Genomic DNA, 24,938 nt, shown 5'->3' with positions numbered 1-24,938 from the left:
TTTCCATGGAGATCACCAGAGATGACCTTCTTGATGTCTTCTGGAGTCAGGACGTAATCCCACATGTGGACATCACCTATTTCACCAACCAATGACTGAGAAGCATTAAAAGAGTCTTTTTCCTGTCCCAGAACAATGCTGGCTTCAGCTGCGATAGAAGATCCTTTCATGGAGACTCCTTCTGGGTAGAGTTTCCCATTGACCCAAAGTTGGACCACTCCAGTGTCGGAGTCCCAGGTCACACATGTGTGTCTCAAAGACTCAGAGTCTGTCTGGAAACTAGTGACTTCCTGGTTGATATGTATAGAACAAGTGTGTGGAGGTTGTATGTTGATTAGAAAGGCATTGTCCTTCCCGGGAGTAGCAAGAGAGAAGAGAGTATAGGGGCGTGAAAGATCCGAATAAGAACGTAGACAGACGCTGACTTTCTGCAAGGGTTTTGTAATTGTAGGTCTTAGAATGACACGAGATACGTTGGTTTCATAGGGGAAGACAAAGACTTTACCCTCCAAGTCTAGGGAAGAAAACAGACAAAACTTGTTACTGCTTCATATCAAAGCTTTAAAATAATAAACAATAAATTCAAAATGTATTTACAGATAGCAGAATTTAGAATTTAAAAAAATTGGATACTCTCATATACACTGCCCGGCCAAAAAAAAAAAAAAGTCGCCACTTGGAATTAACTAAGCAACTAACTAAACTAAGCATGCAGTAACTCCTGTTGGATAGTTACTGCATGTGCCCAAAGAATGAGGTCAGCTGACCACCTGAATATACTGAATGAGCAGGTTATTCCATCAATGGATTTTTTCTTCCCTGATGGCACGGATATATTCCAAGATGACAATGCCAGGATTCATCTGGGATCAAATTGTGAAAGAGTGGTTCAAGGAGCATGAGACATCATTGTCACACATGGATTGGCCACCACAGAATCCAGAACTTACCCCCATTGAGAATATTTGGGATGTGCTGGAGAAGGTTTTGCACAGTGGTCCAACTTTCCCATCATTTGGTGAAAAATTAATGTAAAACTGGACGGAAATAAATCTTGCAGAAGCTTATCGAAACAATGACACAGCGAATGCGTGCCGTAATCAAAGCTAAAGGCAGTCCAACAAAATATTAGAGTGTGTGACCTTTTTTGTTTTGGTTTGATTGGATGTGGGTTTCCCTGCATTCAATTCATATGACAGGAGAGTGAGACCGGCTCCCAATGAAGCTAGTTCACATAGCTTCGGGGAGGCCGCGGTCCGCATTGAAAAAGGGTTGTATGTCTTCAGGTGCGAATTCAGGCAAAAATTCAGACTGGATTCGCACCTGAATCGGTGAACAGGGATGCACCGGACCCCATGCTGTGACCTGTGACTGCAGCATTTGTGAACGGAGCTTAAAGCAGAGGCCCTATAGAATATAATGGCTGTTGTTGCAATTTTTTTTATGTCACACGGTATTTGGGAAAAAATACACCTGTTTGAATTTTAATGCAAAAAAACACAATACAATACATAATTTTTTTTTTTAAATTATTAATGTTTTTTTTTTTTTTTATTTATGCACAATTGCTTTTCATTTTATTTTTAATCACTTTTGTTGCTGTCACAAGGAGTGTAAACATCCTTGTGACAGCAATAGCCAGTAATAGGTCCTCTTTATGGAGATTTTTTTTTTAATTGGTGCAGTTGACATCCGAGTAACCCAGAAATGATGTCAGGTCATCGCCTCCGGGTTACCATAGGGGAGAGCCGATCAAAGCTGATCCTGGACAGCAGTGCTTCCAGCACCCAGGGCTAAGATGGCAAACTGCACCCCCCCCCCCCCAATCCCTCAGGGTTAGGGTCAGGGCACCCACATCCCTGCAATAAACCATTGCACCCAGGGCAGCAACCCCTTCTGCCCATCCCTTGTCCCGGCGCTGCTGGACGGGAGAGCCTGAGCAAGCTTCAGAAGGCAGCGGGGGGAGGGGGGGGATATTCCATCCAGCTGCTTGTAAAAGCAGTCCAGTGGCTAGCTAACTGCTAGGATTGCTTTCACTAGAGAGCCAGCCGCTGGCTCTTAAAAACAGTACTGGGGTGATGCCTGTGGCTGCATATCATCCCAATATAACCACCGTAAGTCCTACGGCATACGGGTGCGTTTCTGGTCCAGCAGTGTTTATAAAATCACAAGAAAAGAGCTTTTATTTTAGTACTCTCACCATTAGGAATCTAGGTTACAACTTTCAGATGTTCTAGTTACTCCATGAGAACATTGATTCCTTGTTGTGTGACTTTTTCACTTATAATTGTCATTGTCACCTCCCATTGTTGATGTGCATGACTAAAAAAAAAAATCACCATTTTCAGAGTTATTCTGTACTCAACATTGGAGAATCCTAATAATTAAAGTGTATATAGATAAGATATATAGATATAGATAAGATGACAGACTTACGCAAATTTGTAGGCTGGAGAAGAACGTCCCCCTTCATTTCATAGAGTAGAGACTTCCAATTGATGACATTTCCATGGAGATCACCAGAGATGACTCTCTGAATGTCTTGCGGAGTCAGGACATAATCCCACATGTGGACGTCACTTATTTCACCAACCAATGACTGCTTAGCATCAAACCCTCCACCATAAGAGTCTTGTTCCTGTCCAAGAATAATACTGGTTTCAACTGCAATAGAAGACTGTCCCCAAATATACCCTTCAGAGAAGTTCTTCCCATTGGCCCAATGTTGGACCCCCCCAGTTTTCGAGTTCCAGCTCACACAGGTATGGCTCCAGTCTGAAGGCTCGGAGTCTCTCTTGAAAACGTTGCTTACATGGTTTATGTATACAATGTAGGTGGTTGGAGTCTGGAGCCTGATTAGAAAAGCATCTCTGTAAGTTGGAGTAGCTAAAGAGAAGAGAGAATAGCTTTGTGAAAGTTCACTGTAGGTACGTAGGCAGACGCTGACTTCCTGCAATGTTCTTGTTATATTTGGTCTTAGAACGACATGAGCTGTGTTGGTTTCTTTGGGGAAGACGAACATTTTACCCTCCAAGTCTAGGGAAGAAAACAGACAAAACGTATTACTGATACTTGTCAAAGCTTAGATGATAAACAACAAACTCAGAATGGATTTATGGACAATAATGCCATAAAAAAAAAATACAAATAATTAGATACACTCATATAGCTCAGGAAGATCATTAATATTTCTTCTACTTTGTGTCCTTTTCACCTCCAGGATCTCCTACATAAAGAAATTAAATGTGCTCTGACAGCTTCTATGTCTCCCACCTTCTCAGTTGGCCTATAAAAGATATTTCTTTTATTTCTAAACACTGTAATTTTCCACCATTAGGGAGTCTGAGGTCTGTCTGCCAACATCCCAGCCTGTATGCACAACTAAACAATCCCTTGTGGGAACTGGGACTTTAGCCACTTAAGCCCCTTAAGATTTTGATTTTGCGATTTTTTACTGCGTGACTTTAACGGACAATTGCGCGGTCGTGCGACGCTGTACCTAAACAAATTTGACGTCCTTTTTTTCCCACAAACAGAGCTTTCTTTTAGTGGTATTTGATCACCTGTGCGATTTTTACTTTTTGCGCTACAAACAAAAAAAGAGCGTACATTTTGCAAAAATAACAATATTTTTCACATTTTTTTTATATGAAATTCCCCCCAAAAAAATGTAAAAATCAAAATTTTTTAACATTTTTGGCCAATTTGTTTTCTACTACCTATGTTTGGTAAAAAAAAATTGCAAAAAGCGTATTTTGATTGGTTTGCGCAAAAGTTATTGCGTTTACTAACTAAGGGAAAGATTTCTGTCATTTTTGGTGTTTTTTATTTAACGCGTAATGGCGGCGATCTGCAATTTTTTTTGCCGTACTGCGACATTGCGGCGGACAAATCGGACCCTTAACTGACATTTTTGACACTTTTGGGGTTACCAGTGACATTACTGCAGTAATCAGTGCTATACATATGCACTGTTACTGCAAAATGACACTGGCAGGGAAGGGGTTAACTTTATTGGGGAAGGAGGGGTTAAGTGTGTCCCTAGGGGCGTGTTTTTTACTGTGATTGGCTGTGGCTACTAGTGTAGGAACACTGATCAACGGTCCTACATAGTAGAACCGTATGATCACTATTCCTACACAGGGGAGAATGACAGGCGGCTTACATTAGCCGCCTGCCTTACTCTCTCTCCACCGACGATCGCCGAGTGACCGGCAGACATCGGGTCCGCCGGTCACACGCACGGATTTCCTAGGGAACGAGCCGTGGCGGGCGCGCGCCTCCGTGGGTGCGCGCCCGCCCGCTATTGGCTCACAAGGAAGTGACAAGCTAGTGACTTATATATACGTCACTTTGCCTGGCCGGGGCTGACCGCCGCCGTATATAGTCGTGCGGCGGTCGGCAACCGGTTAAGGGCAGGCAAGACACCAAGAAAGTAAAAATTATACAATTTTATTGAACCATATTAAAACATGAATATTGGACACTTATAAAAACACAGAGCACAACAAAAGCACATATACTCATGGAAATGACAGTTGAATATACATTCTAAAATCAGTTTAGTGACCCGGAGCAACCACAGTGTGGGGGGGGGGGGGGCCTCCATCCCTAAATATGTATACAAAAAAAATTATATAAAGGAGGTCATGGGACTTTGAGTGAGGCCACCCACTTTACCAAAGTAGATCTATAGAGTACATATGTTAACAAGTTGGTTGGAGAAATAGAATACAGCAAAAATAAATACAATAAATAAATAAAAACAATTCCTAAATTAAGTAAAAATATATATATTTATTTGAGAACTGACATATAACAATTCCTGATAGATACAGTAAATATATAGTACAATTACATGATAATATATATAAGAAATAAATACATGATTGATAGACATGATAAATAAAACCACTTGGCATGCGGATGCGTTTCGCAGAACCCTTTTCAATTCTTCAAGAGTATAATGCAAAGAGATCTAAAAATCAGTATCTACCAGCTTCTTCAAGAGTATAACGCAAAGAAATCAAAAAATCTAAATAAATGAAAACATGTATGAAAATAAATATAAAATAAAAACAAAAAAATAAAAATAAATAAATAAAATTTTGCCACAGCCCCAGGTGAGGCTTGTGTCTGCCGCCCCTTCACCCTTCTTTTTAGATGCTGGTAATTAATTTAATAACTCATTTTTTTTTTTTTTTTTTATTTATTTATTTTTTTGGAACCATTCGTTTATTTTCATACATGTTTTCATTTATTTAGATTTTTTTTTAGATTTCTTTGCATTATACTCTTGAAGAAGCGGATAGGGTTCCGTGAAACGCTTCAACATGCCAAGTGGTTTTATTCATCATTTCTAGCAGTCATGTATTTATATCTTATATATATTATTATAATGTAATTGTATTATGTATTTACTGTATCTATCATGAATTGTTATATGTCAGTTCTCAAATACATATACTGTATACTTTTACTTCATTTAAGAATTATTTTTATTTATTTATTTATTTATTTGTATTTATTTTCACTGTATTCTATTTCTCCAACCAACTTGTTAACATATGTACTCTATATGTCTACTTTCTTAAAGTGGGTGGCCTCACTCAAAGTCCCATGACCTCCTTTATCTAATTTAATTGAGTATACATCTTAAAGTAGTGGAACATCAACGGGAGAGGCGGCCTAAGCCAATGTCGCCGTATGTTTCCTCAAAGGTCCCTCACAACAGAAGAGGCTGCTGATGTATCTTGAATTACTGATAAAGGTAAAAGAAATTGTATGTTAGCTAGTGTCATATCATAATAGTACATATCAAATCTCTAATAGGAGTATCAGTCATAGAGGGGCCAATAGTTACCTTATATAAAACACCACAGAAGATGAACAGGCGTATTATGGATTACAAATACAGGAAATACAAATTAAATAGCTCCCAATATCTTATAAAGAACCAATCCAGTGTGGCCCTGACAGTCGTTAAAATAACCGCGCTTACAGAGAAATAAGCAGCAACAATATGTGTGGCAACACAAATTAGACAGTGAAAAAGAAAAAAAGCTGTGCTAAATATATACAATATTAAATTATGAGTGAATAATACAGTGAAAAGAATAGTCCATCATTTTGAACATGAAACACCAGTGAGGTAACCAAAATCTTCAAATGTGATCCTTCAAAAATATATAGTTGGTGTCACCCAGAGTGAAATTCATTCCACCAAGTACAATAAGCCTCTTACCGGAACAGAGAGACCTGTTAGGTCAACAACACCTGTGGTGTAACCCCATCGGGGCCTCAGTGGATTGAGGAGACACAAGAGTAATCCTGAGAACAATGTCTGCATGTCTGTTCCCCCCCCCCGCACTCAAAGAGATGTCATTCCCCATAGAAAGATAATAATAATAGCCGCCATAGTGTAAAACCTTTTAGCTTTATTTAAAAAGATTAAAATGGCACTTACATCAAGTAAGAAAAAAAATGTACATTAAGACCATGTAGACTTCCAAACTCTCCCGTCCTTCCGGGACACTTGCACGCGGTAACGTCAGCACGTCGCGGCCCGACATGTTTCGTCACAAATGACGTCATCCTAGGGGGCAACATTCGGTCACGATTTGCTGACATCACCGCGTGCAATGCAAGTGTCCCTGAAGGACGGGCAAGTTTGGAAGTGCCGGCCGGCATCTACACGATCTTGACTCCCAATGGTTTTTATTAACGTTTTTGTGAACATAACAAAATGAAACAAAAGAAGAACAATGGTATACATGGTATATAAAGATCACAGTAAGAAAGCAGAAGTCATACGGTATTAACAAATCCATGTGATGATACCGGGGAAAATTAAATACGGAAGTAGGACCACTACCCTCGCCACAGCACTGGGATAGGGCAGGGTAACATGGAATAATAAACAGTAGTTCTCCAATAGAGGAAAAGGAGGGTGATATCAAAGGGGCAAAGTTGAACCATCAGGAGCTTCACCCGAGTGGGAACCAGGGCCAGGCACCGTGACCCAAAAGGGTGGCGAAACATCTGGGCCTAGACCATATTCCCAATGGAGACGCCCCAGAGGAATCAGCAGTGTAAGAGAAATATAAGGAGAAAGAAGGGTGAAAAGGAGAAAGAATAAAGTTTAGAGAGGGAAAGTGTAAAGCGTCAACGAGGAACCAGGTCCCCAAAATAAGCTAAGGACAATGAGGAAGGTGGAGTAATAGAAAAGCTGACATCTACATGATCTTAATGCACATTTTTTCTTACTTGATGTAAGTGCAATTTTATTCATTTTAACCACTTGCCGACCGCCCACCACAGTTTTACTGTGGCAGGCTGGCTCGGCTGCGCGAACCGAAGTAGTACTAAGCAGCGGGGATGCCGATGCATGGTGGCCGGAGGCTGCGATTGCCGCCGGCCACCCCCGATTGTTCCCCGCTGAGAGAGAAGGACGGTCAGATGTTGTAAACACAGCTGACCGTTCTTCTCTCTGAAATGATCACAGAGCGCCTGTGATCCTTCTATATAGGATCACATGTCTCTATGGTCATTTCACAAGCCCACCCCCCCCCCCCAGAGTTAGTAAACACTCTCCTAGGCTCACATTTAACCCTTAGATCACCCCTGGGTTAACCCCTTCCCTACCAGTGTCATTTTTACAGTAACAGTGCATATTTTTAGCACTGATTACTGTAGTAATGTCACTGGTCCCCTCAAAAGTGTTAAAAATGTCAGTTAGGGGTCCGATCTGATTTTATTTTATTAGGTACACCTTGCTAGTACTGGTTTGGACCCCCTTTTGCCTTCAGAACTGCCTTCATTCTTCGTGGCATAGATTCAGGGCCGTCCTTAGGGGTGTGCGAGTTGTGCACAGGGCGCCATGGGCAACAGGGGCGCCCTGCGGCCATCACAGCTCGCAGATGATCATGCCGCACAGCGGGAGGCAAATGGCGACCACGGCCTGGAGAGGGTTAACATAGGCCGCGGCCGTTACTTTCTTCCCGCTGTGCAGCTGTGCCTCGGTCTCCTAGCTGGAGGGCTGAGCTGTGTATCTCACACAGCTCAGCCTCCGATCCACCGCCGCTGACAGATCCCTCCTCCCCTCCTCTCTGCAGGGACGCCAGAGGAGAGATCATCGGCTCCTCCTCCTCCCGCCCCTTCTCCTCCTGGGTCTGCCCTGCCCACACTCCCCGGGGATGTGTGGGTGGGAAGTTTAAAAAAAAAAAGAAAAGCTGCAGACAGCGTGAGTCTACATCCTGAGGTAAGTAAGCTCTCTCTCCTGGAAAAAATGTAAGGGGGTCTCTGATGTAAGGGGGGGCTCTGTGTGGGGTTGTCTGATGTAAGGGGGTCTCTGATGTAAGGGGGGGCTCTGTGATGTAAGGGGGTCTCTGTGTGGGGGTCTCTGATGTAAGGGGGGTCTCTGTGTAGGGGGGTCTCTGATGTAAGGGGGGGCTCTGTGTGGGGGGGTCTATGATGTAAGGGGGGCTCTGTGTGGGGGGTCTCTGATGTAAGGGGGGCTCTGTGTGGGGGGGCTCTGTATGGGGGTCTTTGACGTAAGGGGGGCTCTATGTGGGGGTCTATGATGTAAGGGGGACTCTGTGTGGGGGTCTCTGATGTAAAGGGGGGCTTTGTGTGGGGGGTCTCTGATGTAAGGGGGGGCTCTCTGATGTAAGGGGGTCTCTGTGTGGGGGGGCTCTGATGTAAGGGGGGCTCTGTGTGTGTGGGGGTCTCTGATGTAAGGGGGGCTCTGTGTGTGGGGGGAGGGGTCTCTGATATATTTAGTGATCATAAAAAGAAAAGTCAAATAAAGTGCAAAAAAGGTGCAAGAAAATGTGCGGGGGGGATCACATATCTCTATGGTCATTTCAGAAGCCACGCCCCCCCCCCACACACACTTAGAATCACTCCCCTAGGCTCACATTTAACCCATTGATCACCCATAGGGTTAACCCCTTCCCTGCCAGTGTCATTATTACAGTAACAGTGCATATTTTTAGCACTGATTACTGTAGAAATGTCACTGGTCCCCCCAAAAGTGTCAAAAATGTCAGTTAGGGGTCCGATCTGTCCGCCGCAATGTCGCAGTCCCGCTAAAAATCACAGATCGCTGCCATTACTAGTAAAAAATAAATAAATAAATAAACAATAAAAATGACATAGTCAAAAATAGCCTTATACGAAGACTACCTACAGCGCTTGCTCAAATTATGTGATTAGATCATATAAAGGTGCTATATACAATATGTGAATATATGTGCTATACAGCTGGTGATAGGCTCTTGTACCTTAATGGAAAGTGCTAATTGCAATAAATAAATCAATAAATACAATATATAAATCCGTGGTATAAAACCAATAAACAAATGATATACACAATAGTGAATAAATTAAATAAATACACTGTGATATTGGTTTAAAGTGCACGCGACCCTAAGAGCCGGTTCACACTGGGGCAACTTGTCAGGCGACCTGGTCGTCTGACAAGTCGCCGTGGGTCGCCTGCCATAGATTAGCACAGGACCCGTTCTAATAGGAGCGACACAAGTCGCTCCGACTTAGAAAAAGGGTCCTGAGCTTCTTTGGGGCGACCTGGAGCGACCTGCATTGACTTCAATGATATGAAGTCCGTGCCGGCCGCTCCGAGGTCGCGGTGTCACAGGTCGCCCCGGCAAGTCGGGTCGCTGCTATGTGAACCGGCTCTTAAGGGTTGATTCTCATCCTTATGAAGTGACTGTGGTGATTAAAACAGTTTAACAAATATTCCTTGTGCAAATATGCTCATCCAATATAATCAAGGTGCAGGTGTTCAGTGTGGATTGTATTCAATTTTTCCTTGTGACATATGGTCTCTTCACCGTGGTAAGGGTAAATTGGGTAACTTACCAGAACTAGTGGGTCCTATATGTCGTATGGCATGAAGACCGCTTGTGTGGCCCCTCTGGCTGAGGTAGACTCCCCCTTGGCTCTCTGGTGGGGTGGTGGGGTGGTATAGGATTCCTCCTTCCCTCCTCTCCTCTCACTTTAACACAGGGTATGGGCCAAGGTAATATAGGGAAAAGAAAATGCTCTGGATGGTGTAGTATAGTTAAAAAGCTTTTATTCCCAATCCATGGGTAAATAACATTTTTTTTTATGGGAATAAAAGCTTTTTAACTATACTACACCATCTGGAGCATTTTCTTTTCCCTATATTACCTTGGCCCATACCCTGTGTTAAAGTGAGAGGAGAGGAGGGAAGGAGGAATCCTATACCACCCCACCACCCCACCAGAGAGCCAAAGGGGAGTCTACCTCGGCCCGAGGTGCCACACAAGCGCAAGTGGTCTTCATGCCATAGGGCATATAGGACCTACTAGTCCTGGTAAGTTACCCAATTTACCCTGATTGTGGGGTTTTGGTGCCTCAGACCAAAGAAAGTTGGGTCTTTATGGGCAAGTAAGGATTGAATTTATGCAAATGTATGAGTATATAAAATAATTTATTAAATAAAGATAAAAGATTTATACATTGCTTGGTGTTGGGTTAAAGACCCAAGGTGAGGAGGTGAAGAAAAGTATCGAAGGTTTGTGACATAAGGTGGTATGGTGACTTTTTAGAACGTATTTCTCTGTTGTTCCATGTTTGTGATCAGGCTTGGAATTCAGGCAGGCAGAGAAAACATCCGAAAAGCATCCGATGCGTTTCATCTCAAATTCCAATTTTGAGCCTTTATCAAGGAATTTATCACCATATCTAAAACCTTAAGGCTCAAAATTGAAATTAAGCCGAAACACGTCGGATTCTTTTCGAATGTTTTCTCCTTTTATGACATCTATTGTATACAATTGTGTTGCTAGCTGTGTTTCTATTTTTTATTTTATATTGTCTCTTTAATTTTTTTTAATGTTTTATCGCTTCTATTCCTATTACAAGGAATGTAAACATCCCTTGTAATAGAAATAAGGATGACAGGTCCTATTTAGGGAAAGATTTGAGGTCAATAGGACCCTAAATATCTCCTTTACAGTATCTCACAAAAGTAAGTACACCCCTCACATTTCTGTAAATATTTTATTCTATCTTTTCATGTGACAACACTGAAGAAATGACACTTTGCTACAATGTAAAGTAGTGAGTGTACAGCTTGTATAACAGTGTCAATTTGCTGTCCCCTCAAAGTAACTCAACACACAGCCATTAATGTCTAAACTGCTGGCAACAAAAGTGAGTACACCCCTAAGTGGAAATGTCCAAATTGGACCCAAATTGTCAATATTTTGTGTGGCCACCATTATTTTCCAGCACTGCCTTAACCCTCTTGGGCATGGAGTTCACCAGAGCTTCACAGGTTGTCACTGGAGTCCTCTTCCCCTCCTCCATGATGGCATCACAGAGCTGGTGGATGTTAGAGACCTTGCGCTCCTCCACCTTCTGTTTGAGGATGCCCCACAGATGCTCAATAGGGTTTAGGTCTGGAGAAATGCTTGGCCAGTCCATCACCTTTACCCTCAGCTTCTTTAGCAAGGCAGTGGTCGTGTTGGAAGTATTTGGGGTTGGTATCATGTTGGAATACTGCCCTGCAGCCCAGTCTCTGAAGGGAGGGGATCATGCTCTGCTTCAATATGTCACAGTACATGTTGGCATTCATGGTTCCCTCAATTAACTGTAGCTCCCCAGTGCCGGCAGCACTCATGCAGCCCCAGACCATGTAAATTCAGTTGATTTGGCATGTTTTGGAAAGTCTTAGACCTGTCTATATAAGGTCCCACAGTTAACAGTGCATGTCAGAGCACAAACCAAGCCATGAAGTCCAAGGATTTGTCTGTAGACCTCGGAGTCAGGATTGCATGAAGACACAGATCTGGGGAAGTGTGCAGTAAAAGTTCTGCAGCATTGAAGGTCCCAATGAGCACTGTGGCTTCCATCATCCATAATTGGAAGAAGTTTGGAACCACCAGGACTCTTCCTAAAGTGGGCCGCCAGGCCAAACTGAGCAATCAGGGTAGAAGGGCCTTAGTCAGGGAGGTGACCAAAAACCCCATGGTCACTATGACAGAGCAAAAAAACAAGTACATGAAAGAACCGTGCGGAAGGGTATAAATAAGATCCATGTAATGTAACTAATAAAAAACTTTATTGATTGAAAAATTCCATGAATTTGGAGCACATGAATGAAATGATTGAAACATCACCTCAACCAAACACAGCATAAATAACACATACATTGTGACAAATGTCCGAGCTCAAGACCAATCTAGAGTGCGCTAACATGTTTGATATGCTCCTGGGTGGTTGTGCAGGGTATCAACTACTCCACAAAAGGAGTTACAGGTGTTGATCATTGAGAGATCTCAGAAAAAAACCACAAGGGTGTAAATCAAGCAGTGCATACTACCATAAGGCAGTGATTAAACCGACATCCTCATGGTTAAATATACAGTATGTAATATAGCGCATTCCTCATAAAAATTAATCAATCCTGATGAGACCAAACAAACGGAGATACTATTGAGCAATATGGGATCCGGAAAAAAAAAGGGAGCATCAATGCTGCACAGACAAATAGTCCTCATGATGTAATTTGATGAAAAACAGGTACCCACAAAAAGGTATTGCACTGTATGTGAATAATGAAGTGGCTGACAGCATCAGTAGTGGAAAAACAATTGAAGCAAGCTATAGATCTCCAAGGACAAGAGCATGGTAAAGCACAGAGGCAAGGCAAGGCAAACTCCCCAGATTCAGTCCTCCAGATATGGGGCACGGAGAGGCACTAATACCGTGTTTCCCCGAAAATAAGACCGGGTCCTATATTAATTTTGGCACCAAAAGACACAGAGGGGCTTATTTTCCAGGTAGGTCTTCTGTGTAATGTGCTGTCTTCTTTCCCTCCCTCCCTGTCAGGAATCCCATGTGTGAACCTAGTAAAAGAGGTTGTAAAATCCTAGAATCCACTCTATTACTGTTTTATATAATTTCCAGTGTGTTTCTGTATGATATATGTGTGAAATACCTTCTGTACAGCGCCGCTTGGCGCTCAGCTGATCTCCCGCTGCTCTCCTCCTCTTCTCCCAGCTGTCAGCATGGATCTCAGCCCCCTCCCCACGGCAGTGCTCAGAGCGTGTCACAGAAGTGGTGAGTATTATATTATAATAGTGTGAAATACCTTTGTTACATAGCCGCTTGGCTCTCAGCTGATCTCCCTCTGCTCTCCTTCGCTTCTCCCAGCTGTCAGCGGGGGATCTCAGCCCCTCCCCTCTGCAGGCTCAGAGCTGTCACAGAAGTGGCGAGTAGTATATTATAATAGTGTGAAATACCTTCTTTATAGCGGCGCTCGGTGCTCAGCTGATCTCCCCCTCTGCTCTCCTCCTCTTCTCATAGCTGTCAGCAGGGGATCTCAGCCCTTACCCTCTGCAGTGCTCAGAGCGGGTGACAGAAGTGCAGAGTATTATATTATAATAGTGTGAAATACCTTTGTTACAGCGCCGCTTGGCACTCAGCTGATCTCCCGCTGCTCTTCTTCTCCTCTCCCAGCTGTCAGCGGAGGATCTCAGCCCCTTCCCTCTGCAGTGTTCAGAGCGGGTCACAGAAGTGGCAAGTAGTATATTATAATAGGGTTAAATACCTTCTTTACAGCGGCGCTCGGTGCTCAGCTGATCTCCCCCTCTGCTCTCCTCCTCTTCTCATAGCCATCAGCGGGGATCTCAGCCCTTACCCTCTGCAGTGCTCAGAGCGGGTGACAGAAGTGCCCAGTATTATATTATTATAGTGTAAAATACCTTAGTTACAGCGGCGCTCGGCGCTCAGCTGTTTTCCCGCTGCTTTCCTTCTCTTCTCCCCCGCTGACAGCTGGGGATCACGGAAGCGCTGAGCGGTGCTGTAACAAAGGTATTTCACACAATTATAATATAATACTCTGCACTTCTGTGACCCGCTCTGAGCACTGCAGAGGGGAGGGGCTGAAATCCCCCCACTGACAGCTGGGAGAAGAAAAGGAGAGCAGCGGGAGATCAGCTGAGCGCCGAGCGGCACTGTACTGGAGGCATTTCACACAATTCTAATATAATACTCTGCGCTTCTGTGACCCGCTCTAAGCACTGCAGAGGGGAGGGGCTGAGATCCCCCGCTGACAGCCGGGAGAAGAGAAGGAGAGCAGAGCGGGAGATCAGCTGAGCGCTGAGCGGCACTGTACAGATGGTATTGCACACTATTATATTATAGAAACACATGGAACATTTTATAAAAGAGTAATAGAGTGGATTCTAGGATTGTACAAATACTAAACTAGGGCTCATTTTTGGGGCAGGGCTTATATTGCAGCACTCACTGCTGGCGCTTGCAATATCCAGGGATTTTTTTCAGCTGGAACTTGGTGGAACTCAGTTCCACCACCTCTGGCTCAGGCCCTCTGCTCCCTGCTCACCACTATCACTTGTAAACACAAAAGTCCAGCTTCTGTGTCTACAAGTGACAGCTTGTCTCCCAATGACTACCTACAGATATGATCTCCTGAATGGCTCTCACTAAGTTCAGGATGGGGACAAGGGAGATTGTAGGTGCCTGGGGTGAAGTTTGGATGCTGACCCACTGAATGATCTCCCTGCAAGTGAGAGAGACAAGCCACCTACAGTGTGCGGGGAGGTACTAGCACCGACTGGGTCCTTCAGTTTAATACAGCAGCAAAAGTAAGACATGTGGAGCTTTTAAAGGAGGTGAGGGGAGGGGGGTAGAGAAAATGAGGGCAGTGGAGTTGCATGCAAAGGTCAGAGCTGAAGAGGGGTGAAAGTAAGATTTGGATGGGGGATGCAGTGGTAAGCAGCTGTGAAAGAAGGCTGAACTTTGCACTCTGTATGCTGCGCACCCCTGAACACTGTACGTAGGGCACCCAGAACTCTGCACTCTGTATGTAAACCCCCCTCCCCCACACTCTGTACATAATGCACTCCTGGTATTTAATGCCCCTTTAAGACCCACCTACTGTTAGTGAAATTTGACCACACCCACTATGTAATGCGGTTTGGAGGGGGGGGGGGGGTCATAGTTGAGTTTCTGCACCTATTTTTATAAAAAAAAAAAAGCCCTGGCATCCATTTCGATCAAAGTTGCACTTCAGAGTCCAGCTGGCCAGAGCTGCACCTCCGACTCTGGTGAGGTAGAGTTAACTGATTCAATAATATAGCAGATAATGCAGGCTGGTAGGAAAGTTATCCATCCACTCCGATCACAGTTGCATTTCAAAGCCTGGCTGGCCATTGTTAAACCCCGGACCCTGGTGAGGTGGAATCAATTCATTTAATTAAGCAGCAGATGATGCAAACAGGCAGCAAAATCAGCTCTATGAGCCAGAGTAGGTGTACGCTGAAAAAGAGCCACGCAGGTATAGTTGCCTGAATGCGTGCAAATGGATATCAAATAGTGAAATATCCCCAAGGATCTGGTGTTTCCAAAAGTAAGGAGGGGTATGGGGAAGATCAAGAGTCCAGGACCCCCCCCCCCCCCCCCCATCAGGGTATACTGTCAACGATGCGTTTTGCTTGCTGAGTGTACGCAAACTTCCTCAGGAACAGTTTTTCACCATTGTCACTATATATGTGTTGTTATTTATGCTGTGTTTGGTGGAGGTGATGTTTCAATCATTTCATTCATGTGTTCCATATTCAGGGAATTTTTCAATCAATTACATTTTTTACTGGTTACATGGGTCCTATTTATACCCTTCCGCATGTTGCTTTCATGTGCTTGTTTTTTTGCCTTGTACTATTGCTGGTATTTTTGATCCTCATATATATCCTGATGAGATAATAGAGCGGTTTTCTTTTTATACCATCACTGTATATATATATATACAGTATAGTGCTTGGTATCTGCTAGATTGAAAATATATTCTCTCTCACAGAGCCTCAGCGTTTCTCTGTGTATTGAGGAGAACCTTCCAGAACAACCATATCTCTGCAGCACTCCACCAATCAGGCCTGTATGGTAGAGTAGCCAGATGGAAGCCACTCCTCAGTAAAAGGCACATGACAGCCCATCTGGAGTTTGCCAAAGGGCACCTGAAGGACCATGAGAAACAAAATTCTCTGGTCTGATGAAACAAAGATTGAACTCTTTGGCCTGAATGGCAAACGTCATGTCTGGAGGAAACCAGGCACCGCTCATCACCTGACCAATACCATCCCTACAGTGAAGCATGATGGTGGCAGAATCATGCTGTGGGGATGTTTTTCAGCAGCAGGAACTGGGAGATTAGTCAGGGATAATCCAGGGAATAATCAAGGGAAAGATGAGTGCAGCAATATACAGAGACATCCTTGATGAAAACCTGCTCCAGAGCTCTCTGAGATATAGGTTCATCGACATCAACCCTACGCACACTGCCAAGATTACAAAGGAGTTGCTACGGGACAACTCTAGGAATGTCTTTGAGTGGCCCAGCCAGAGCCCGGACTTAAACCCGATTGGAATATTTCTGGAGAGATCTGAAAATGGCTGTGCACCGACGCTCCCAATCCAACCCAATGGAGTTTGAGAGGTCCTGCAAAGAAGAATGGGAGAAACTACCCAAAAAAAGGGGTGTCAAGCTTGTAGCATCATACTCAAAAAGACTTGAGGCTGTAATTGGTGCCAAAGGAGCTTCACCAAAGTATTGAGCAAAGGGTGAGATACTTATGTACATTTTTATTTTTTTATTTTTAAGAAATTTGCAAATATTTCAAACAAACTTCTTTCACATTGTCATTATGGGTGATTGTTTGTAGAATTTTGAGGAAAATAAAGAAATTAATCAATTTTGGAATAAGGCTGTAACGTAACAAAATGTGGAAAAAGTTAAGCGCTGGGAAAACTTTCTTAAGCCCCGTACACACGCGTCGAAAATTGGCAGGGATTTTTCGTCCGACGACCAATCTGCCGATTTTCGGCTTGTTAGTATGATGCTTCCGACAACCAACTCCGACTTTTCAGCCGAAAAAAATCTGGTGTGCAGACTATAAAATTTTTGTTGGCCTTCAACTTAACGGCCGATTTTCGTGCAGTCAGTACAGATTTCGACAGGGAAAAATCTGATGAGCAAGACTGGGCATGCTCAGTGAAGAAAGAACACAAAGAAAGCAAACCAACACATGACATCACTTCTGAAGTAGAATTTTGTTGGGCGAGAAAATTCGTGTGCAGTCTAGGCACATTCCAACCAACAAAACACAACTCTGGACAAAAGACAGATGATCGGTCGGCCGATAATCATTGCGTGTACGGGGCTTAAGGCTCCTTTCACACATATAGTCCATCAAACGGACTCCGCTTTTCCCAGTGGGGGATCAATCTGCCGATCCCCCACTGAGCAGGAGAATGACAGCTGTTCTCTGCGCTGTGTGCGGAGACACAGCTGTCACAGCCCCATAGATCTCTATGGGGGAATCAGATGGGAACGGACCGTCGGTCCGTTCTCATCCGATCCCATCCGATCCGCTGGACGGATGGAAAATAGGGTTTCCATCTGTCCAGATTTGACGGATCAGATCGGATCGGGTGTCAGCGGACATGTCTCCACTGACATCCGATGCCCCATAGAGATGCATGGGGGGACCGTTCAGATCCGCCAAAAAAAAACCGGACAGGCGGATCTGAACGGTCTGCCTGTGTGAAAGGGGCCTTAATGCACTGTAAGATTTCTTGGTGGGATCCTCCTTTCTGGTAAGTTGCTTACACTTATTAATTCATCATGGAGGTGACATTTTCCTCATATGGAACCAATTGATTCCCATCATGATCATTGGATTCACTGGCATCTTTTCTGCACATTTGTTTTTATGGGAACACAAGAACTGTGGAACATTGTGTCTATGTTTTACTCTTTATTTTCACTTTACTGTGTTGGATACATTTGTTTCTCTTTATTTTTACTTTACTGTGTTGGATACATTTGTTTCTCTTTATTTTCACCTTTCTGTGTTGGATACATTTGTTTCTCTTTATTTTTACTTTACTGTGTTGGATACATTTGTTTCTCTTTATTTTTACTTTTCTGTGTTGGATACATTTGTTTCTCTTTATTTTCACTTTTCTGTGTTGGATACATTTGTTTCTCTTTATTTTTACTTTACTGTGTTGGATACATTTGTTTCTCTTTATTTTTACTTTTCTGTGTTGGATACATTTGTTTCTCTTTATTTTTACTTTTCTGTGTTGGATACATTTGTTTCTCTTTATTTTTACTTTACTGTGTTGGATACATTTGTTTCTCTTTATTTTTACTTTTCTGTGTTGGATACATTTGTTTCTCTTTATTTTTACTTTTCTGTGTTGGATACATTTGTTTCTCTTTATTTTTACTTTACTGTGTTGGATACATTTGTTTCTCTTTATTTTCACCTTTCTGTGTTGGATACATTTGTTTCTCTTTATTTTTACTTTACTGTGTTGGATACATTTGTTTCTCTTTATTTTTACTTTTCTGTGTTGGATACATTTGTTTCTCTTTATTTTCACTTTTCTGTGTTGGATACATTTGTTTCTCTTTATTTTTACTTTACTGTGTTGGATACATTTGTTTCTCTTTATTTTTACTTTACTGTGTTGGATACATTTGTTTCTCTTTATTTTTACTTTTCTGTGTTGGATACATTTGTTTCTCTTTATTTTTACTTTACTGTGTTGGATACATTTGTTTCTCTTTATTTTTACTTTTCTGTGTTGGATACATTTGTTTCTCTTTATTTTTACTTTTCTGTGTTGGATACATTTGTTTCTCTTTATTTTCACCTTTCTGTGTTGGATACATTTGTTTCTTTCATACACAGACTTGTGTGCAGGAGGTCTTTTTTATGCAAAGCACTCACACGTCCCATGTTTATTGTTGGATTTCATTTTTTTGTTATATTGATAGTATATCATACCGTTTAGTCACTATTTAGTGTTCATATTTTTTACACATTTATTGTGATAGTCAAATTACAGCACATCTTAATTATTCATCAGGCTCTATCACCTACCTTGCTGTGAAAATGATGCAGGGATCACCAGCAGCAACACCAGCACAGTCAGCGCCATCCTAAATACCATACAGACATAAAAAAATAAAAATAAATAAATAATCATTAGGAAATAATCCACCATTTGCTTAGCAGACAAAATAAAAAAAAAATAACATAAATCAGTACAAGGGCAAGTACTATAAGAGTCCCTTGAGCTGATGGCTGGTCTTTTAGTTAAAATCCAAAGTCCTCTGACCCCCCACCCACACAATCAAAATTTTTTGATGCTGCAAATTATTTAACCACTTTAGCCCCAGAAGGTTTTACCCCCTTAATGACCAGGCCATTTTTGCGATACGGTACTGCGTTGCTTTAATTGACAATTGCGTGGTCGTGCGATGTTGTACCCAAATACAATTTATGTCCAGTATATGTATGGTGGGTGGTCCTTAAGTGGTAAATGTGCTTGACTGGACCTGTCAAGGGTGTTGACATTCCTGCCCATTGTGCCCACCCCCCATTTATAGAAGCTTGTAGGTGTGGCCCAGGCTCGCTGCCCTCAAAGGGAAAGAACTCACATGGAGACTGATTGATGCAGCAATGTATATTAACATCGTAACTCAGACATGGCCACACCCCTTTATCACCAGGCTACATTGTCTCACAAAGTATACCACCGGTCCCTGGCCATGCACCTAGTTAATGCGGCAAAGATGTCGGTACACTGGTCTTCCACGTCCCCGCCAACCATAACCGATTGGCTTAAACTAGTAGATAAAATTGCAGACATGGAGGAACATGTACATCAAGCAAGGGAGACGCCGACCAAGTATAGATCCATCTGGGCCTGTTGGGACCACTATATGGAAACATCAGACTATGCACAACACATAGCGCACCTTATCATGGTAATGTACAAACTACAGAGGGGGAGGAGTCCCACTTTTTTTTTTTGTTCCTACTACCCTTCCTACCCTTCTATGTGTACCCCAACCCCTACCCCACCCAGCCCCTCTTCTCTTTTCTTCTCATTCAATTTCTCTTTGTTCTTAAATTTCAAAATCATTTAAGATTATACTACCTCACTTCCACCTTGATAAATGCCTTCTTTGAAGGTAGTGGGTAGGCAGGTTAGGATTAATGTATTCATCTCCCTATCTCCTTCATTATAACATCAGATATTTTAAGTTCCCATACCACCATTCAAACACTACTTAAGACCTTCCAGTTTCAAACTATGGCCCTCCAGCTGTTTCAGAACTACACATCCCATGAGGCATTGGAAGGCTCTGACATTCACAGACATGACTAGGCATGATGGGAATTGCAGTTCCTGAACAACTGGAGGGCCATAGTTTGAGGATCCCTGCTCTATAGGATACAGTATCCCCTGTGACGGTACTCACCATCACTGGGAGTAAAAGACAGATACTTAATGGACACTGAGAATATTGTTTGGATTGTTTCAAATGGGTTCTGTGTTTACACTTATGATAATGTGTATTGTACTTCAATGTCAGAGACAGACAATCTGTCACTGGCGGTCGCTTCCTATTGTCTGTGTATTGAGGTGTGATGTGTTTTCTGTTAAGCTTGTCTGTCCCATTGTTAATTGTTAATGAATTCACATATTGTTTCTGTCCAGATGGCTAGATAATTAGTTCAGGTTAATTCTATTTCTGTATACAATTTCATCTGCATATGATAATGTAATCAGGCAACCCTCTGACCTGTGTGTGGTAATCTGATCAGGAGGGGGATGTCCATGCTGTGTGACTGTTCAATAAAGCAGAAGGTTCCAGAACAAGCTAAGTTGTTGGCTAGCTTTGTATGGGGGCGGCAGGAATATCTGATATCTATGTTCAAGAGTGAAGGAAGCCGTATACTGACGGGAACCCACAAACACAGTGTGGGTCGCGGCTCCTTTACATCCCCCTTCTCAATTTCACTAATTTGATTAGAGCTACAAGTTAAGAATATGCATCGTACTAGTTCTGATAGCCTGCATCCAAACGAAGACACCCCTGCTTGAAAAAAAGGCTATATCCATCAGAAACCTTGGTAATAATAGTGAAGAAATATGGGGGGGGGGGGGAATGTTCAATACCATTTATTAGGTTACTACACTGCCTGGCCAAAAACAAAGTCACCACCTCTAATTAACTAAGCAACTAACTAAACTAAGCATGCAGTAGCTCTCCTATTGGACAGTTACTGCATGTGCCCAAAGAATGAGGTCAGCTGACTACCTGAATATACTGAATGACCAGGTTATTCCATCAATGGATTTTTTCTTCCCTGATGGCACGGGAATATTCCAAGATGACAATGCCAGGATTCATTGGGCTCAAATTGTGAAAGAGTGGTTCAGGGAGCATGAGACATCATTGTCACACATGGATTGGCCACCACAGAGTCCAGAACTTACCCCCATTGAGAATATTTGGGATGTGCGGGGGAAGGCTTTGCGCAGTGGTCCGACTCGCCCATCATCAATACAAGATCTTGGTGAATGAATGCAAATAAATGAATGCAACACTGGACGGAAATAAATCTTGTGACATTGCAGAAGCTTATCGAAACAATGCCACAGCGAATGTGTGCCGTAATCAAAGCCAACGACATTTTAGAGTGTGTGACCTTTTTTTTTTGGTGGTGACTTTTTTTGGCCAGGCAGTGTATGTTCCCTATACATTGATTAATCCACTGTATTGCCTTTCCCTGCAGGGGTGTAAGCCCCATTTGATGTCTTCCTAAGTGTACTGTTAAGATTGTATGGTCCTTGAAAACTTAATAAAGTTCATGGGGAAAAAAAGACATGGCCACACCAGACTAGAACATTTACAATGAACCAGGCAAGGAGTAATGGGTGTACACTGTAGACACCGGACACCATCTGACAGAGGGGGCAACTGGAAGGTAGACCGACAACAGGGTTTCTTAACCACCTCCAGTCCGGGCCTTTTATGGCACTTTTTGTAACCTGTAATAATGTTTTTTTTTTTTGCAAGAAAAGTACTTAGAACCCCCAATTATTTTATTTTATTATTTTTTTTTTTTTAAGCAGAGGCCCTAGAGCAGCCTTTTTAAACCAGGGTGCTGTGAGTTTTCTTCAGGGGTGCCTTGGCAACGTGCCTAAAAGTTGCCCCAAAATTCCCAAAATTGAATACAAGCTGGTGGGTGGATAAAACTTGCCTTTTAGATATACAAAGCCACAGATTTTCATTGTACATCATTACCACCTTCCAGCTGCCAACCTCTTAACAACCAATGACATTATCAGTTGATAAGGAGGATGTCAGTTGCATGCATATCATCCTTGTTTGACCCTCTCCTGCCCAGGGGGGGGGGGACAGGGCCAGGGGGCAGGGGGGCAGTTGCCCCCTGGGCCGCTCTAAAGTCCTGTAAAAAGGCTGCCACAGACATGCCTAAAGGATTCCTGGTGGAGAGAAGTAAAAAGTCCCCACTGCTGACCTACTGAGTGCGGGATCAAGACAAGGACAGAGTTCAGGCCTCCCCCCCCGACATGGATGGTGTAAACTGTCTGAGCAGAGGCTGGTTCTATGCCCCACTGTGGACTCTCCTCCCAGGTTGGGGGCAGTATTCAGCCGGTGAGTAGAGAGCAGGGCTTCAGCCTGGAATGGGGGTAAGGAGGAGGCCGGGAAGAGGGAGAGTGGGAGGGAGGCCGAGTTGCTGCACCATGGGCCTCTGGTTTATACTTGCCCCCTGGGCTGAAAGTTGCCAGTCTGCCCCTGCCTCTCCCCATCAGCGTTGGGGGTCTCATTAGCAGAAAGAAGAGAAACATTGGAATACTAGTCAGTACCAGTGTGCAAAAGTGCATTTGCTTCAGAAGAATAAATCACCTCTAACGTTGGGTGTCCTACTTGTATTGATGTTTCTGCATTATGTAAAACTATTAGAATATTAGAACTAAAACTATTAGAATAGTTTTTAAATTTTAGAAAGGGCGCCTCAAGACTGTCCATAAGTTTAGGAGGTGCATTGACTGAAAAAAGGTTGAGTAACATTGCCCTAGAGAATAAATTGGTGGGTTTTACATTTTTTTTTAATGTCACACAGGGTTTTTCAAACACAATTTTTTGGGAAATACGCTTTTTTTGAATTTTATTGCAAAAAAACACAATGCATAACCCAGTTTTTTTGTAAAATAAAAATATTTTGTAAAATATAAAAGATGATGGTATGCCGAGTAGATAGATACCAAACATGTCACACAATGGCAACAAACTATGTACAATCTCTGGTGATGCATTAAAAGCATTTACAGGTCACCCCTTTGGATGTACAGAGGAGGTATGGTGCTAGAATTACTGCCCATGATATGACCTTCACAGTGATACCTCACATGTGTGGGACAATTGATGTTTGCAGGCATGTGGGACTGACGCGTGCATTCACCTTTGCGTGCAAGCACCAGGACAGGGGTACTTTATTTATTTTTTTCTTAAATTATACATTTATTTTCTTTTTGTTCACTTTTATTTTCTGTCACAAGGAATGTAAACATCGTTGTGACAGCAATTGCCATATGACAGGTACTCTGTATGGAGAGATCTGGAGTCTATAAGACCCCAAATCCCTCCTATGCACTTAAAACCATTCAAAACACCAAGATCAGCGTTTTTGAATGCTTTCGATTTTTTTTTTAAAATGGTGCAGATTGTTTCTGAGTAAATTGGAAGTGATGTCATATCAACGCTTCCAGGTCACTATTGTGAACAGCCAATCAAAGTCAATCCCAGCTTTGCTTGGCTGTCTGGCTAGCTGGCGGACTCACCGGCTGGTCACTCAGATCTCCCGGCAGCTGGGGAGGGGAGCAGACGTCTTCTCTCACTGCCTGTAGTAGCAATCAAACGGCTAGTCAGCCTCTCCAATTGCTACTAAAAGAGAGCCAACCGCCGGGTACATCGCTCAATGGGAAGTGGTTAATCAAGAAGGCTACTGATCGAGACACAGCAACAATCCCTATGCTGTCTCTCCTCCACAGGAACCTGACCCTATGCTAATCCGGCTGTCCCCAACCACCCACTACGCAGAATGTGCTCCAATCCAAACGGGACGGTGCTTTTTATAATCAAAGATGGCCACCAGACCAGTCAGGGCAGCAGCGTCCAATCAGACAGCTGCTCTCCTGGTGACACCTACGGAGGCCTTGGAGGAACCTGGTTTCCCCTCTTGTCCATCACCTTCCCCTGCACGGTGGCCACCCCAACAGTACCACCCTTGCAGGGAGGCTAAACTACATCTGCCTACAGCTATACTACAGCTTTCATCAATGAAAGTCAATTGATGAATGAAGGAGGTGGATCTTTCATTTATCTGCCCCTCCTCCATTCATGAAGCGCTTTACATCTATAAAAAAAAGAATAACCAATAAAAATTACATAATGGGAGCACTGATAAAAATGGAGTCACAGAGCACTATGGAGTCCATTTTCAGTATAATTCACATGTCAAACACAAGGCCTGGGGGCCAAATCTGGCCCACCAGGCCATTTAATGTGGCCCTCGCACCTCTCTTGTGGCTTGTCTCTGCCCCACATTATCTCAGCTGTTGGCAGCAGAGAGGAGGACAGAACTCCTCTGACAGATCCTGCACTTCTCTGTGCACCTGTGGACAGGTTCGTCTCTGCCCTCCCACCTAGCAGTCGGCAGCAGAGAGGATGACAGAACTCTACCTATGGATCCTGCACCTCTCTGTACAGCCATAACACCCACTCATCTCCGCCTCCACTGGTCTTAGCATTCAGCAGACTCCAGCCCTCCTCTGGTCTTCCTCCAGACCCTGCACATTCTCCTTCCCAGCTCCACCCTCAGTTTCTTCCTGGCAGCAGCACAAGGTAAAGGGGATGCACTATGATGTAAGGGAGGGTGGGGGACTCTTCATTTCTGATTATGGGGGAGCTCTTGACATCTGATGTAAGGGTGGGTGGGTTATTCTGGACATCCAGTCTTACAGATACATCT

The 24,938-nt window shown here is 43.2% G+C and overlaps 2 pseudogenes across 2 annotated transcripts in view; both read right to left on the bottom strand.

The window, feature by feature from the left end:
* Nucleotides 1–2,672, bottom strand: part of LOC309552473 — a 99,689-nt pseudogene extending 97,017 nt beyond the window's left edge. The window contains exon 1 of the transcript XR_014226208.1: nucleotides 2,437–2,672. The product of XR_014226208.1 is annotated as an uncharacterized misc_RNA (transcript). The remainder of the gene's footprint in view (nucleotides 1–2,436) is intronic.
* The window catches only part of LOC309554231 (C-reactive protein-like), a 342,461-nt pseudogene that overhangs the window by 277,191 nt on the left and 40,332 nt on the right, over nucleotides 1–24,938 (bottom strand). The gene's annotated exons all lie outside the window — the stretch shown is intronic.

This window comes from Pelophylax lessonae, assembly GCF_965119305.1.
Source record: "Pelophylax lessonae genome assembly, chromosome: 4".
Taxonomy (NCBI): Eukaryota; Metazoa; Chordata; class Amphibia; order Anura; family Ranidae; genus Pelophylax; species Pelophylax lessonae.
Note: the sequence above shows the minus strand (reverse complement) of the source record. Positions and strands in the feature narration are given on the sequence as shown.